Here is a 15,756-nt window from a genome sequence, read left to right on the forward strand (position 1 = left end):
GGTTTCCATGTTTTGGTTGGCTTCCAGTTCATTTTTGCAAAGTAGATTAATTTCCTTTAAGATAGCCTTCGTCCATCATTTAGCAAGCTTCTTCTGAGAGCATATAGAAGTTGGCTTGAGCCCTAGCGGACTTATGCCAGCTGACCAAGTGACAGCTGCGACAAGAGCTAGTACTTGTGCATACAGCACCGTCGCTTCCAAGTTTGTACGAACTACCGGGTTGATAAAATTAGAGATAGGAAGCTCCAGGAGTTGTAGCATTATTGCTACAATACTGGAGCCCACCATTCTCAATACAAACATGATGATTGGTTTTACTTGAATGTTCAACCAAAGCTGAGGTTTTTGAGTGGTTGTGTTTTATGTCAAGGGCATGTTCTTGAATCCTAGTTAGGATAGACTGACCGGTTCCCCCATGTAGGTTTTGCCACATGAACAAGGAACTATGTAAAATCCTGTGGCATTTGGGATCACCAGTATCTTTGACTGATTTAAGGTATCTGCTAATGGTATTCATGGGTTTAACGGTGGTTCTAATATTCTTCCTTACGAAGTGGGTTGAGGCCATGCCTACTTTTAGGAATGATAATGAAATAGCGGCCTTGTTTCTATTCAATCAAGCTATTTCCTGGTTTGGTATCCCTAAAGAGATTGTCAGATTGTCGCTGATCATGGCAGTCATTTCCAAAATTAACTGATGTCTGAATTGGCTATCAAGTTGGGTTTCCAGAAGGAGCATTCATCTTTGTATTATCCTCAAGCTAATGGGAAAGTTGAAGCCGTGAACAAATCCCTTAAAATCATCCTGCAAAGGATGATTAACAAAGTTAGATCGAATCAGCACATCATGTTGTATCCGGCACTTTTGGCATACCAAACATCAGTTAAGACTGCCACTGGCTTTACTCCTTTTCAACTGGTTTACGGGTTGGAATCTATCTTTCCTATTGAATGTGAAATTCCTTCCTTTTAACTAGTCGTTGAACTTCTGCCAAAGACTTCTAGTCTTGAGGAGCACCTCGTTCATTTGGAGCATCTTGATGAGCAGTGTCGAGATGTAGCCACAATAAACGAAGCCCATAAAAAGATGGTAAAAAATCAACACAATAAAGTTGTCCATCCTAGAAGTTTTTCTGAAGGTGACCTTGTCCTAGTCTACGATTAAGACAAAGACACCTTGGGGGTAGGCAAGTTTAAGCCTATGTGGTATGGTCCCTTTATAGTCAAGCGAGTTTTGAAAAAGGGAGCTTATGAATTAATTGACTTGAAGGAAACAAGTTGGCGGAGCCTAGAAATGGGCTCTACCTTAAGAAGTACTTTGCTTAGGCTTTGGTCGAGCACTTATTTGTTTGTATATATTGTATGCTTGTACATATCGATCTATTGGTTTTAGTGATGTCAATATTTTTTATCTGCTTTGGCAGGTATTGATGAATGATTCATTATATTTAGGATTCATCGATGGTGCGAGTAGGCATACCCAAAACCTTGCTTCTGCGGCTTGGGTGATTTATTATCCATCTAGCCAGTTGATGGTTTAGAGAGGAGTATGTATCAGTCATGCTTCGAATAATATTGTCGAATATATTGTCCTTATTAATTTGTTATCTGAAGCGATATCTCTTGATATTGATTCGTTAGTGGTTTATATAGACTCACAACTGGTGGTATCTCAATAGAATAACATTTATCAGGTACAAGATCCTTATTTGTATCGCCAATTTCTGAGAGTAGAATTGTTGCAATGGTCATTTATTTATATCACATATGTTCACATTCCACGGACAGAAAATTCCCTAGCTAATTCTATTGCTAATCGAGCATTGGGCTGGCATATAAATCATTCATCAAATTGAAAAACATAAAAAATAATCGAAGTATCATCTGTATATATGATCATCATAAAATCGCATGTATATAGATAAAGTGTTTGTGTCCAAAATAATATACAAAAATCGAGACAAAATGCCTTACAAAATTTGGGCTTATGCCCATCATCTTGTCTAATCATAAAAAGGTTTGATCATCTATCTGGTTGGCTTAGGATGAGCAGCTAGAAAATAAACAACGACATTGGCCACACGCCGGAATAGTCGCACCCAGTCCCGTGGTACTCCTACCACGCAACGTTGCATCTCCTCGGGTAAGTCCTCTATGGCTATCATGGGTACTTGGTGAGTCAGTCTCACCAAGTTCCTCTGAACTGCATGGAGAACTCTCTCCATCTCAGTTGCATCCCATTCAACATCTCTTCTGCAATGCCTATGTCGAGGAAATCCACCAGGTCTCACTGGCCCCACATCTAAAACATGATCATATATTTTGTAAGTGTCTTGTCTCAGAAAAAAGAAAAAAAAAAAGAAAAAAGTAAAAAAGATTTTTTAAGTTCATTTATATTAAAAATCCAAAAAATCTTAATAAATTAAAAAAATAAAAAATTTGTTACCTATGGCGCCCCATGTTGCATGTGGTGGTAATACTAAATCTGGATCTCCTCGGAAATCCATTCCGGCGTAGGGGTAGTCTGAATCAAACTATAAAAATTTAATATTTTATTTTTTTGATAAATTCTCAAATATAAAAACAATTATTAACATATTAATAATAATTAAATATATAAATAATACTAAATATGAAATTTCCATAAATCTAAACTAATCATTCTTTAAATTTTAAATAAAAAATTCCAATAATTAAATGTAAATTGGTTTAAATCACATAAGCTAGTGTGGAAGCCAACAAATCAATCCAGTATGATATATATGATATATATTATGGTAAGGTTTTATGTGCTGATGGAATGGATTTTTTTTCATTAATTATTTTAAATTTTCACTATCATTTAAAAAAAGTGAATTATTTAAATCAGGTTTAGTATATTGTTCAAAAATAAATAAAAAATGGACCATGTATTATGATTGGATTTTAATTTGTAAAAAACTTTGTATACTAATTCAAATTACTATAAAAATTTTGTATGAAAACATATAATATTAAAAATAAAAGAATTAAGAATGAAAGAAAAATATATAAATTTTAAATAATTTAATCAAAGATTTACAAAATAAAGATAATTTATTAATTAAGTTATAGGAACATAATATTTTATTTTTGCTTTTACGTACTCTTCTATATTTTTGTATGTGTGTGGTCCTCGTCATGGAAACCATTACATACATTATGTTATATTAATGAACCATATGATAGGATGTAGATTTCATCTACTTTGAGTTGTCATGTTGGTTCCTCATTGAGGGTCTTTTTGGTACACACATCCCTTCCCTTATCAGACAATGATGTCTCAAAGGAATTGGAGTACTTATCCCTATCACCAGTGGCCTTACAGATTGATGTGTCTGAAAACATAAATGTATTCAAATTATTATCATCTACCACTTGAAGGACTGGTTGATATGACTTTTCAACCCACTGGTTCTTTTTAGGTTTCTTGCCCATGTACAACATTCTTGTATAGCTAGCAGAATGAATTGACTATAACAAGGAGGAAAAATGGAGTTATGGTAGAATTTAGTAGTTTGGGACTTATTTAGAACTATGAAACAGGACAATTATTGAAACTACGGCTGAAATTAAGGATATTAACTGTAAAGAAGAAGTGGTTGTATGTAGGACGATACTGACATGGATGATGGATGAAGTTAATTTAAGTTGAAATGACCTATACTTACTTATGGAGACATTGTTATTAAGAAAAATATTAAAGTTAAACATTTGATTAATCATTCGTTAAGATTAACCCTAATTCGCATCATGGGAGTAAGGCCAGGTTTAGGTAATATGTTATAAGAAGGCCACGATGAGAGACAGAATTGTCTGTCGAGAATTTTAGCATATATGTACAAAGAATATGGCTATTTGTCATATATTGGAATGACGTAATGTGACAGATGGTAGCATCTGATAAGAGCATGTCTAAAGCATTCCATGTAGAAACAATGGCCATGTCATCCCACGAAGGATTTCTCAAGTGGAAGTTAGGTTTCAACATTTAAAAAGGGCCTAGGTCTGAGAAGTAACAAAGTCTAAGAGACAAAATGTTTTAAGAGATTTGTTAGAAAAAATTTTCATCCTACCATGAGGCTTCGCGTAAGGTAAAACACTTGACAAATAAATGGGCTAGAATGAGATTGACATAAAATTTTCTTAGAAAATATCAGTAATATGTCAGGAAATTTTGTGTCCCGCCATGGGATGATCAAGAAGTAAATGTGGAAGGGTCAGCTCGAGAAACAAGAGTCGGGATGGGAACAAATATTGTTAATTAAAAGACAAGGTTTTGTCACACCTTGAGGTTTTGCCAAAAGTATTCCAATAAAAGAGAGTGTGTTTCGAGATATTCATGTCTTGGGAGAGAAGAAGAATTGTTTATTGATGGCACACTTAAGAACTTAGACATTTTTTTTTGAAAACTTTATAAGTGATTTGTCTATGAAATATGTACAAGGTGGAAAGCGATTGAATTATATATATAAGTAGGATATAAAAACTTAAAAAGGTCCCCATTTTTATGGAATAAGTACAAAATGGGGAGTTTCTATCTTACTACAACAAAACCCTAAGATATTTAAAGTATTAATCTCTTAATCTATCTATGTATTGTGCTTACCCAATGACGACCACCACTAGTATACCAACATAATATGTATTTAATAAATATTACTAGTGCATGAATCTTGGTATGTATACTACTATATAAATAAACATAATATGTGAGTATATATATTGGTATATATATGATGCAGGAGCAATCAGCTCAACAATATCATTGTATTTTAGTAAGGCATAGGGGGTCTTGTATTTCCAAGGAGGTAGGTTTCCTAAGTGTGAATTAATGTAATTATTTAGGCTTTTGAGTTATTTTAATGAGAATAGGATTTAATTGAATATTGTGAGACATATTTGTAAATATTCTCGAATGTAGGAGAATATGAGAGATTTAGGATAGTTGAGAGATTGAGGGATTTGAGAATTAATTGTAAAACTCAGATTAGGAGTTAGTTCATGACTTTGAGGATTGGAGAGGATCCTTAGGGATGAGGGAGAGATTTTAGGATTTTGTTGAGGAGTTTATGGATCTAAACTAGGAATTGGTTTGAGAATCCCTTTGTATAAATGTAAGCCTAAAAGGCATAATCAGAGGTTAGAGAGGTTGGATATGTTAGCTAGTTAGATAATAAAGCTACTTAGAGTGTGACTGTAAGCCTACGGGCAGATTGTAAAACAGAGGCCATTGACATTAGAAGATCAGGCCAAAGATAGAGAAATTGTATAACTGTGTGTTTATATATATACAAAGGATTAATTCAAAACTGTATAGATGTGTGATTTCAGTATGGCATTGTGAATTATGAATGAATCAGAATTCAGTACAATATATGTATGCAGGCAGAGTTCAACAGAATACACAATGAAGAAGAATTAGACAAAGGATCGTAATGGAGCGTGAACCGATTACGGAATAAAATTAATATCCAAGAATGACAGTGATTAAATAGTATGTAGAGTTAAGCTCAGGAGGGAGGCACGCAGTGGGACAGTGGAAGGACGAAGAACCATTGAAATAACCGAAACCACAGAGAAACGTTGGAGAAATGGCATAAAACCCAATTGGAAATAAGAATGAAAGAATGAAGTGTTAATGCACAAGCACCGTTGGATCTACCAGATCAACGGATGGGATCAAATCACATAGAAGGATCATTGTTAAAATCCTGCATCGCAACATTTAAATGGTAGGGAATTAATCTTGGCCCACAAGGATTTGTGACATGCGACATCATTGTAAACCATTGGATCATATGCCCTGATCAACAGTGGACGAGCTTTAATAAATATCGCATCGCAATGTTTCATTGATTAGTGATTTAACCTCGGCCACAAGCGATTGCGATGTTCGATGCGATGGGAGATTTGATCGCATCGCAAATATCTATGGGAGATAGACCTTAGCCCTTAACCAATAAGATGTGCGATATGCGAAGTGTGATAGAGCAGAACCAATAAGGAATAGACATATTTGTATAATATTTGAAGTCTGAATGTGTTATCGCATCTCGGATGCGATAAAGAGTCATGTGTTAGTATGACCCACGAAGAATTGCGATTGCGATAAAGGGAAATCTGGATAACTGTGTAAAGGTCGTGGAAAGCACGGAAAAGGTATGGTTATGTATGTTTTGTGAATATTTCTATTATAAAAGGATTATAATAGATATAGCACCGATAGAAGGTTGTGAGGTTCAAGTCCGTGAATAACCAAAGAGTAAGAGTGGGGATTGGATATATGTGTGGCATAAGAATTAATGGGAGTTCATGAGGGTGCATTAGATAATAACGAAAAGTTAATGAAAATGATTTGAATGAGTCTGATGAAAGGATGAATGAAGGGCAGACTGTGTTTAGTTAATAAATCGTTCTACAAAGATTGATAAACGGGGCCTTAAACCATTAAGAATTGATGATTTGACTCGGAAGAGAGTTAAAATTTCTGGGGAAAACAAATATATGCATCTTACATGCATACTGTGGGTATACGCGGGTTATCTTGTGTCAATATACAACCATAATATGTTGATATATAACAAACGATATCTATATGATATTATTTTGGTGTATATATACCAGTATATACATACTTTTACATATGTTGGCATATATATGAACATATTATTGATATATCTATGTGTATATATACATACACATATCCCTAAATGTGGCTATTGACCTAAGATTGCATGAGGACTGGCAAAGTCTCAAGTGTGAGGAAGACACTGGACTTTCATTTTTGAGGCCTTTAATACTATCAAAAGTGAGAGTTTTTCCCTTTAGACTCCCTCTTGTAGCCAATTATCATTCCTATTTTTTCATAATTACTTGCATTATGGTCATGACATGCTAATGTGTGATGTTAAATTCAAAGCTCTTCCCTTATTTTTAATTGAGTTATTTGAGCTAGAGCTTGCCTTTTCTAATATGAGTATGAGATCTTATAACCCTAGTAAAGATCAAGTAACCAAAATCATTAGTTGTCATATATATGCATCCCTAGGGTGAAAATTTCCACGTGGTTTTCATTTTTAGGTAGCTTGAGATGGATCAATGTTGGTTGGATTTATCCTGGTTTAAACAAGAAAGGTGTTGACTTACAATTAATGCTCTAGTCAAATGCATGGTGGAAATGCATACAACACAAGCACAGTTGGATAATTAATCAATTTCAAGGTTTTGGAAAATGGCATGGATATTTTCATGCATGCCATGTCATGAAAATATCCTATGCCAAAATACAAGAAATTACCCACATTATTGAGAGCTATATTTGCCAATGGCATTACACCCTACTCTACTTTTGGGATGTAAACAATTAATAAGTATTTGTGTACTCTAGAGGTATTCATGGTTCAATACACCCTCCCTATGTTATATAACATCTATAATAAGTAAAGTTCAAAGGTCGATGTTTATAATATTACAGGATTGGTCGAGAAAGCAATCAAATTGTGTATTGAAAAATTGTTCAAATGGTCCAATATGAAGCCCATATTTTGGTGTATATTGTGGTTCGATGAAAAGGCATATGTGGATCTATGCTAAGTATATGCATATTGCCTTTAAAATTTTAATGTGAACTTGTGTATTCCTCTTTTAATATAAATGATGTTATTCTAAGTTTTATTTCATAGAAGTACTTAGACTATTGATCCAAAATGGATCTTGTTAAGTCAAGTCGGAGTTTTCTATATGTTTGAATTCCAAGATGGACATACGTAGAAAAAATGTTCTTGACATGTGTAGAGTTTTAACATCCCAGTTGCTCACGAAATCAGTGCCAAGTCGAAGAGTTTGACGCGCTGATTATGGTGGTATCTCTAGATTCACATTCGGCCTCTGTATGAGGGGGAAAACGATCGTTGAAGTTTATGGTGAACAGGTGAAAGGGGAATTGTTGACCATGCGGCATTCACGTAGTTTGACACGTGGTGATGGTCAATTCAACAGGTCAAGGTTCATCTCTGGTGCATATCTCAAGGTGAATGGTGAGATTTTGAGTTTTGGTTGGTTAAAGATTCATATTATAATTCATGGGTGCATTAATAAGTTTACGGTGCAGTTGAAATTCTATGGTTTCTAAACCATATGACATACCATATAAGAAAATAAAGGTGCACAATTTTTTTAATGTTAAAACATGCTTAAGGTTCAAACTATGTGTAAAAATCATGGTGGGCACAAGGGATATATATGTTTTACAAACCATATAGTTATATGATAGGTGGGCGCAAAGAATTATGTTATCAAACCATGGTGGTAGAATATGTATTGAACCTATGGAAAATACGCAATATGGCGGAGTAAATAAAAACTTATGGAAAAAAGGTTATAAACTATGGTGTAGAATTATAACAAGGTATAAACAGGTTCATACATGGCAGATCCCAGTCTAGTCACATGGCAGTAAGGTCCAGTCACACAGTGGCAGAGTTAATGGCCATGACCACCGGAGAATGTGAAACTCACTAAAAAAGTACCGAAGATATGGTGTTAAACCATATTTCAAACATATATGTTAAAGTCTGATGGAAATATATATTAAAACAAAAACTATGGCTTTTATACAACGCGAAGGTGACAACCATGTGGCTCAGTGATATAGCACGACAGGGATGAGAACACACATTATGTGGTCCAGTCAAAAAGTCGGAGCAGGTCGAGACCACCGGGGTTAAATGCCAGGGGTTTGTGGTTCTATAGATCGTCGGGTATGCGATTACATCAAGAGTTATTAGGCGTGGAGATGTGTCACATGACACAGAGATGCGGGCACAATTAAAACAACACCGTCGATTTGTTGCCATGACCATCAAAGGTTGTGAACATGGAGTACTGAGTCAACATTGCCATGGGATATGCCATCGAATCATTGGGAACAGGTAAGGAGTAGGTCCAATTCACATGGAAAACAATGTACGATTATGTGGCATGGGGTTACCGCTGAAAGCAATTCACAAGGCTGTGGGTTGCCATAACACTTGACCACCACACTGACCGAAGCTGAGTTATGATATGGTCTTTCACCGAGTTATATGATAAAAATTTGGATTATCAGTGTAACAAAAGCCACCGGTCCAATCTATATACGCCATGAATAAACCTTAGGAAAATACATTACATCAATGCGCGAAGGATATTGTATTCGGTCCACCCTTTGCAAACCATACACATTATACGGTTAGACCATACTAAAATGAAATGCGTCAAAGCTAATAGTTGTTATAACTATAGTGATAAGTGTAATTTTGTTATTGCACCGAGTATAGGTTTGTCCACCTAATTAAAAATAATTGCCATGTATAGCCCAGTAGGTTTGAACCTAGAACCTGGCAGAGGCATTATAAAAGGATAACTATTGCACCACTGCAGAGGGGGAGTTGAACAATGAGCTCCATAACAGAGTCATATTGGTGCCTGTAATGTTCATTTGAGCATATGTTGGTCATCCTTGGGCCTTTTTGCGAGTGGAGGCAGGCGTTGGAAAGCTGAGATAGAGGCCTCCTTTTTTACAGTCACCAACAATGCCTGCATGCATAGTTCAGTTGGGTGAAACTCTATGTAAAGAAGCAGTTCGAAATCATGTCAGAGGCAAGAATTTGTGAAGTTTGTTTTTGGATTTATCGAAGCATCCGAAAGCTAATTTGGAAACTTGAAGAGCCGAAACAGGGGTTTTGATAGGTTCTGGATTCAACGACAATACTTGTTTGTTAATAGCAGCAGTGAATTCCATAGAATTTTGTACCTGAATTATGTCTCACTTAGACAAGTGGAGATGAGGTAAATAATCAATGTATTGATGACACTCGAATTATCGATTTTAGTAGAGGTCAGAGTTATTGTTAGAGACTCTATGTTTTTGTTGCAAATGACAAGTCCTTTGAAGAATGTCAAGTGAAATTGCGAGATTTCGCTAAAGGAGAGAATTTCCATACTGGGGAAATAGCTGCAATTGCATCAAAAATTTTGATGTACCTCTTCTTATTCATTGAAATACAAGTGGCCTAGCCTTTTAGAGTAGGGCCCAGAGAGGTAGCCCAAGGGGGGTGAACTCTGTCAACAATCTTGGTGTCTTTCTATTTGGCATTGCATGCTTATGTGTGTCATGTCCTTTTTGGATAACTTGTTGAGATGTATTCAATTACTGTTTCAAAAGGCCCATTTAAAACTTGCAAAGTGTCAGGTGGTGATCTAATTTCGCAATTTCATATCAACTATAGTTTTCTTTTGTGGCGCAAATCAGTAGGTAAGGCTCCCTACCTGGTTTGCGTTGTGAATTCATTTATTTCTTAGTTAGGTTATCTAATTAGATAATTTGTATTTCTATTTATCTATATATTAATATTTTAATTCTCTGTAATTTTAGTTCTTGAACTTTCATATGTTCTTTATTGAAAAAGTGTGGATTCCCTATAGAGGTTGGGCACTGAGGTTGATGAAAAAAAGTGCTTTTTAAGGAATTGTAAAACTGTTTGATGCTTATGCAAAACAAAGTATTGTGATCAAAGATCATAAAATTGTTTTGTAAATGTAATCCTACTGATCACACAAGCCTGTAGCATTTTACTTTCTTCCTAATTGAATTCTATCTTTCAAGTGTAAAGTGCGGATCCCCCCCTACAAAAGTTAGGCATTGAAGGTTGAAGAATGAAAGTGCTTCTTAATTAATCATAGAATCATTTTATGACAAAAAATGGAATATGATTGGAGTCCACAAAGTTGTCTTGAAAACATAATCTCATTAATCCAAAAAATCTTTGTATCCCTTTAATTTCCAGTCTGATAGTCCATTTTATTGCCAATGCATGCCTTGGAGCATTAGATTGTAAAAGTTCTTTCATAGCTTGAGAATATTTTATGTACTAGTTCCACACATACAATGTTATGTTTAAAATTTTATGACCATAGATTGACAATTAAATATAATGGAATTTAAGTAGCTTTAACATTCTCAAACTAAAGGAGGTTGTATACAATCAATTTTGAGCAACCTCCTCAAGTCAAAATAGGTTAGTATAATGTAAATTTCCTAAAATTTGATGTGGAATCTAGGAACCCTCTCCAAATTTAACAATAGGGGGTGACACCAAATCTATTTTAAATATCCTTCTCAAAAATCAATTTTGAACAACCTCCTTAAACACATTTTATGTGGATAATCTTTCGAAAATCTAGGAAACCATTCAAATTTGAGGATATAATCTTAATATGAAGCATGTATATCGTAATAAACACATCTTAATTGAGAAAAAATTACAAAAGGACTCATTCTTCCTATGGATTTCAAAAAATCCCAAGAAAGTCACATTAATTTTATATTAGGAATTGAACAAATTGCATATGTCTCTTTTTATTATTCTTATTAATAAATAACTGATTTTTTCTTTATTTCAATTATTTATTTTCTTTATACAATTAAATAATTTACCGAAATCTTATATTGAAATATCTTTGTGAAGTATACTAATTGTATATCTTCCACACTCAATGAAATATGTTTACGACTTTTTTGAGCTGTAATGTCAATAATAAATAATAAATGGAGCTAGCATAGTGAGAATAAGATTATTAATATCTTTTATTATTATAATTAACCAAATTGATATATTCACTTTTATTTTTAATTATAGTTGGTATTTTCTTATTTAAAAAATATTATTATAGTTGGTATTTTCTTATTTAAAAAATATTTTATTTTTCTTCTAAAAGGTACATGTGTCAACTCGATACACATAATGTGTTTGTGAGCGTACTATTATTATTTTTTACTCTTAATTACTTTTATCCTTTTCAAGTTTGATATAAAGTTATATTATTTCACCTGAACATTGAAATACTTTATTTATGTTTAAGAGCAAGAATGAAATATTCTTACACACCTTATCTTCTGAGTAGTAATAATGCATTTAATTATAATTAACTCCTAACTATATATATATATATATATATATATATATATATAGTTTTTATTTACAGTGAACATTTAAAAAAAATAAATTTTGTTTAAAAACACTCAACTAAAAAGTTTAACATTGAACACATTTACCTTATTAACTTTCTAAAAAATAGGAAAAAAATATTATAGAAATTTAATATTAAATTTATTTATTTATTTTCAAATATTAAAAACCTTTTCATAGAATTTCTAAAATAATTATTAACCTATTAATAATACTTAAATTTATAAATAATATTAAACATGAGTGGGCCAAAGTTGGGAAGGGAATCTGCCGCAATCTGGATAAGGGAATCTGCCGCAATCTGGATAAGGGTTATCCCAAACAGGAAAAAAGACAACAATATCCTAAATTATAAAATACCATACCCAAAAATAGAAACGGGGACTGAAAAACAACGCAGCACTGAAAAACAACGCAGCAGGTAAAAAAAAGCTACAACAATATCAATCATAAATTATAAAATAATAATACCGAGTTAAAAGATTTTTAATGAAATATCAATCATAAATCATAAAATAATAATACCGACTTAAAAGATTGGTTTAATGACTAGTAATTAAAAGATTGGTTAAACTTAAATTTGAAGGCAACAGTCCAAAAACCCAAGCATAAAACTCAGGAATGAGCGCGGCTTAATGAATGAATGAAGAATGCGAGGGATCGGTGGTGATTGTGATGAATGGAGAATGAGAGGAAGAAATTGAAATAGGAAGAGGAGGTGATGGTAATTTTTGCAATACAGTGCGCAAACAACAGCAGGGTGAGCTCGAGCTCGAATGGATTAAAGGTAATTTTTCTGTTCCTTTTAATTTGTTTGTCGTTCTCTATGTTTGGTTAACCAGGGAGGGAAAGGCTATTTTTATGTAACCTCACAAATCATCTTCAGGTTAATCATCAATCATGGGTGTTCTTTCTCTCTCAAGCACTGTGTCTGTCTGTCTGTCTTATGGAGCGCTCCATAAATGTTATGTTCCGTTCTGTGTTGTACGCATCAATGTCCTGTGTAGTGTTGTGGTTGAGTCTTGTGTAAATGTTTGTGGTTTTTGTGTCTGTTAATTGAGAGAGAAAGTTCATGCAGAGGAGAATATACACTGGTGGCAAATAATGGAATGCATCCAGAGTGAGTTAGTACTCATGGCAATGTTTTCTTGAACTATTTTTAAATTCATTCGGCCAGGCCCTTCTTTATGTTTATTTTTCTCATGGGTTGGAATTTTATATACAGGAGTTGCTGGAGTAGCGTTTCCGGTGCTTTGGGAGCAGAGAATGAGGATTTGCCAGCGCCCATCAGTTTGCAGAGTTTCAATCGAAAATGAAAATTTCCTAAGAAGCCAGGTTAGTATGCTAAAATATCTCACCCCCATCTGTGGTCATCCTTCCTTGAGATTTCTATTTGTGAATATTTTCCATTTCCATTTAGAAAATCTACCTACCCACGGAGTGCATCTCTGTCATCCCTTCTATATGGAATTTCAGTTAGGATTTGTGGCGTTCAAATTATTTTGTTCTTTCTTCAAGCCAGAACCGTTTGAATTTAATACCCTGAACTTTCTGTTACACCTCCTAGTACAACACCTGTTCTGCATCGATAATCATCACCTCTTCATCGATGTGTAATTTCCAAGTCCTCATGGATGTGTTGAAAGCGGATCATATAACTGGTTAGTAGTCAATGAATTGTAGTCTGGTGAAATTCCTTTTGATGCAGGCGTTAGTAGTCTGGTCTTATTATTGTTATTATTTATGATGCATCTGAACGCGTTAGTAGTCTGGTCTTATTATTGTTATTATTTATGATGCATCACCAAAATCTCTGTTAACATTTTGGAATAATTGCAAGAAATTGTGTGGTAATTTCCTCTCTACTTAGCCCTAGTACATAATACAAGTTACGTTGCGATCGGTAAAAAATCACAGCCCAACATCTCAACTCTTATATAAATTCTATAGGGTTATTTGGAATGGTAAACTGTTCTCGGGTTTCCAACAGGGAGTGGCGCGGCCTCTAAAACTTCTTCCCGTCGCACGAATTTTCATTGCATAGGTAAACGTGTACCGTTTTGTTGTGTTGTAAGTTTCTAGAGTCCGTCACTGCATCTCTTTGTTGCGTTGTAAGTTTCTAGAGTCCGTTGCATCTCTTCTAACCAGGCTGCTTACACTTATAACAACTCCATAGGCGAATAGGGGTCTCGTCTGTCAGTTGTACTTTATTTAACCCGATAGGCCTGTCTATGTTCTAGAATTTTAATTTATTTATCCAGGCTGCTTACACTTATAACAACTCCATAGGCGAATAGGGGTCTCGTCTGTCAGTTGTACTTTATTTAACCCGATAGGCTTGTCTATGTTCTAGAATTTTAATTTATTTATCCAGGCTGCTTACACTTATAACAACTCCATAGGCGAATAGGAGTCTCGTCTGTTATCTCTCTGCTGGTTATGAGACGAACCCTTTTGTATTGCGCATGCGCACTCACAGAGTGTCATGATGATGGAATAAAACAATCATATAACTTTGACAACCATCTCCTAAAAAATGGGTCACGTTGCAACTCTCACATAATCAATTTTCTTTTTTCATTTTTCTTATTAATTGAATTACGTAGTTGTATTAATTATACATTAAAAGTTTTTTTATTTAAATTTCCAATGTTTACTCATAGAAATATATTTACTATTACCTAGTTTTATTAATTTTTGCTTCAAGATGTTTTTTCTTTCCATGGTTTTTTATTAAATTTCTAATATTTACCAAGAACCTGCATTGTCCATTTAGAATTTCAAAAATAAACATGTACCACATTATTCATTATTTTATTTTATATTTTAATTTGAAAAATATATATAACATTTAATTGTTGAAAATTTTATTTACTAAATGAAAATTTACTGATTTTATTAATAAAAATATGTTATTGTTGTATTGAAGTTAAAAGTTACCAAATGTGCTTTTTTAATTTACTTTTAATATGTAATAGTTAGATTTAATTGTTATTATGTTAAATTTATAAATTATGTCATATTTGTATCACTTTATATTATTAATATTATATTCATATTTTTTCTTAATATTTTTCATATGCATTATAGGTTTATGGTGTTATATATATATATATATAAACAATGGATTTTTTTTTATGAATTGTACATTTAATTATGTTACAAGTTGTTAGGAAAGATTTGTATACTAACAATATCATTTCAATGTTGTATGTTGCAGAAAATTTATCAATACCAAAGTTGCTCGAGGGTGGGTGGAAGACATTATCTGTTTTTATGTTTTGTAATGTTGTAATTAGAAAAAAATATATATTTTTTGTTTAGATGGGCTCATCAAAGAATATACATGAACACAAACTATCATTAATAAAATGAGTAGACCTTTTTTTTGTGTTGGAGGGGAATTCAACCCCTCCAAAAGGCTCTTAGGAAGGTTAAGTGGTAACCCTCCTTTGAGTTGTGTTCCTTGTGCTCATGGTATGATTTTCATGATCTTTATTTTATAGTAACTCCAATATGCACAAACACAAACACATCCTTTTATTATAATAATAATTTATAAACATGTTTTAAACATCTTCCCAACATACACATAAATAGCAAAATCAATTTTATTCTTATATCTCATTTAACATTTTTTTCAATGTTTTAAACATCTTTCCCACATACACACAAATACTAAAGTCACTCTTATATTTCACATAAAGTACTTAACATTTTTTCAACA

General features: G+C 33.5%; 1 long non-coding RNA gene across 2 annotated transcripts; it reads left to right on the plus strand.

The window, feature by feature from the left end:
- Positions 1-12,695: 12,695 nt before the first annotated feature.
- On the plus strand, positions 12,696-15,401 carry LOC149217049 (uncharacterized). 2 transcript variants are annotated; one of them, XR_016250624.1, is made up of 4 exons: positions 12,696-12,816; positions 12,916-13,153; positions 13,255-13,364; positions 15,250-15,401. It is a non-coding gene; the product is annotated as an uncharacterized LOC149217049 (long non-coding RNA). The 2 variants fall into 2 exon arrangements; XR_016250623.1 differs by having other exon boundaries at positions 12,916-13,149.
- Positions 15,402-15,756: the final 355 nt, after the last annotated feature.

This window comes from Pinus tabuliformis, chromosome 1_1 (assembly GCF_031772625.1).
Source record: "Pinus tabuliformis cultivar Carrire ecotype Pingquan chromosome 1_1, CPIR1, whole genome shotgun sequence".
In the NCBI taxonomy this organism is placed as follows: Eukaryota; Viridiplantae; Streptophyta; class Pinopsida; order Pinales; family Pinaceae; genus Pinus; species Pinus tabuliformis.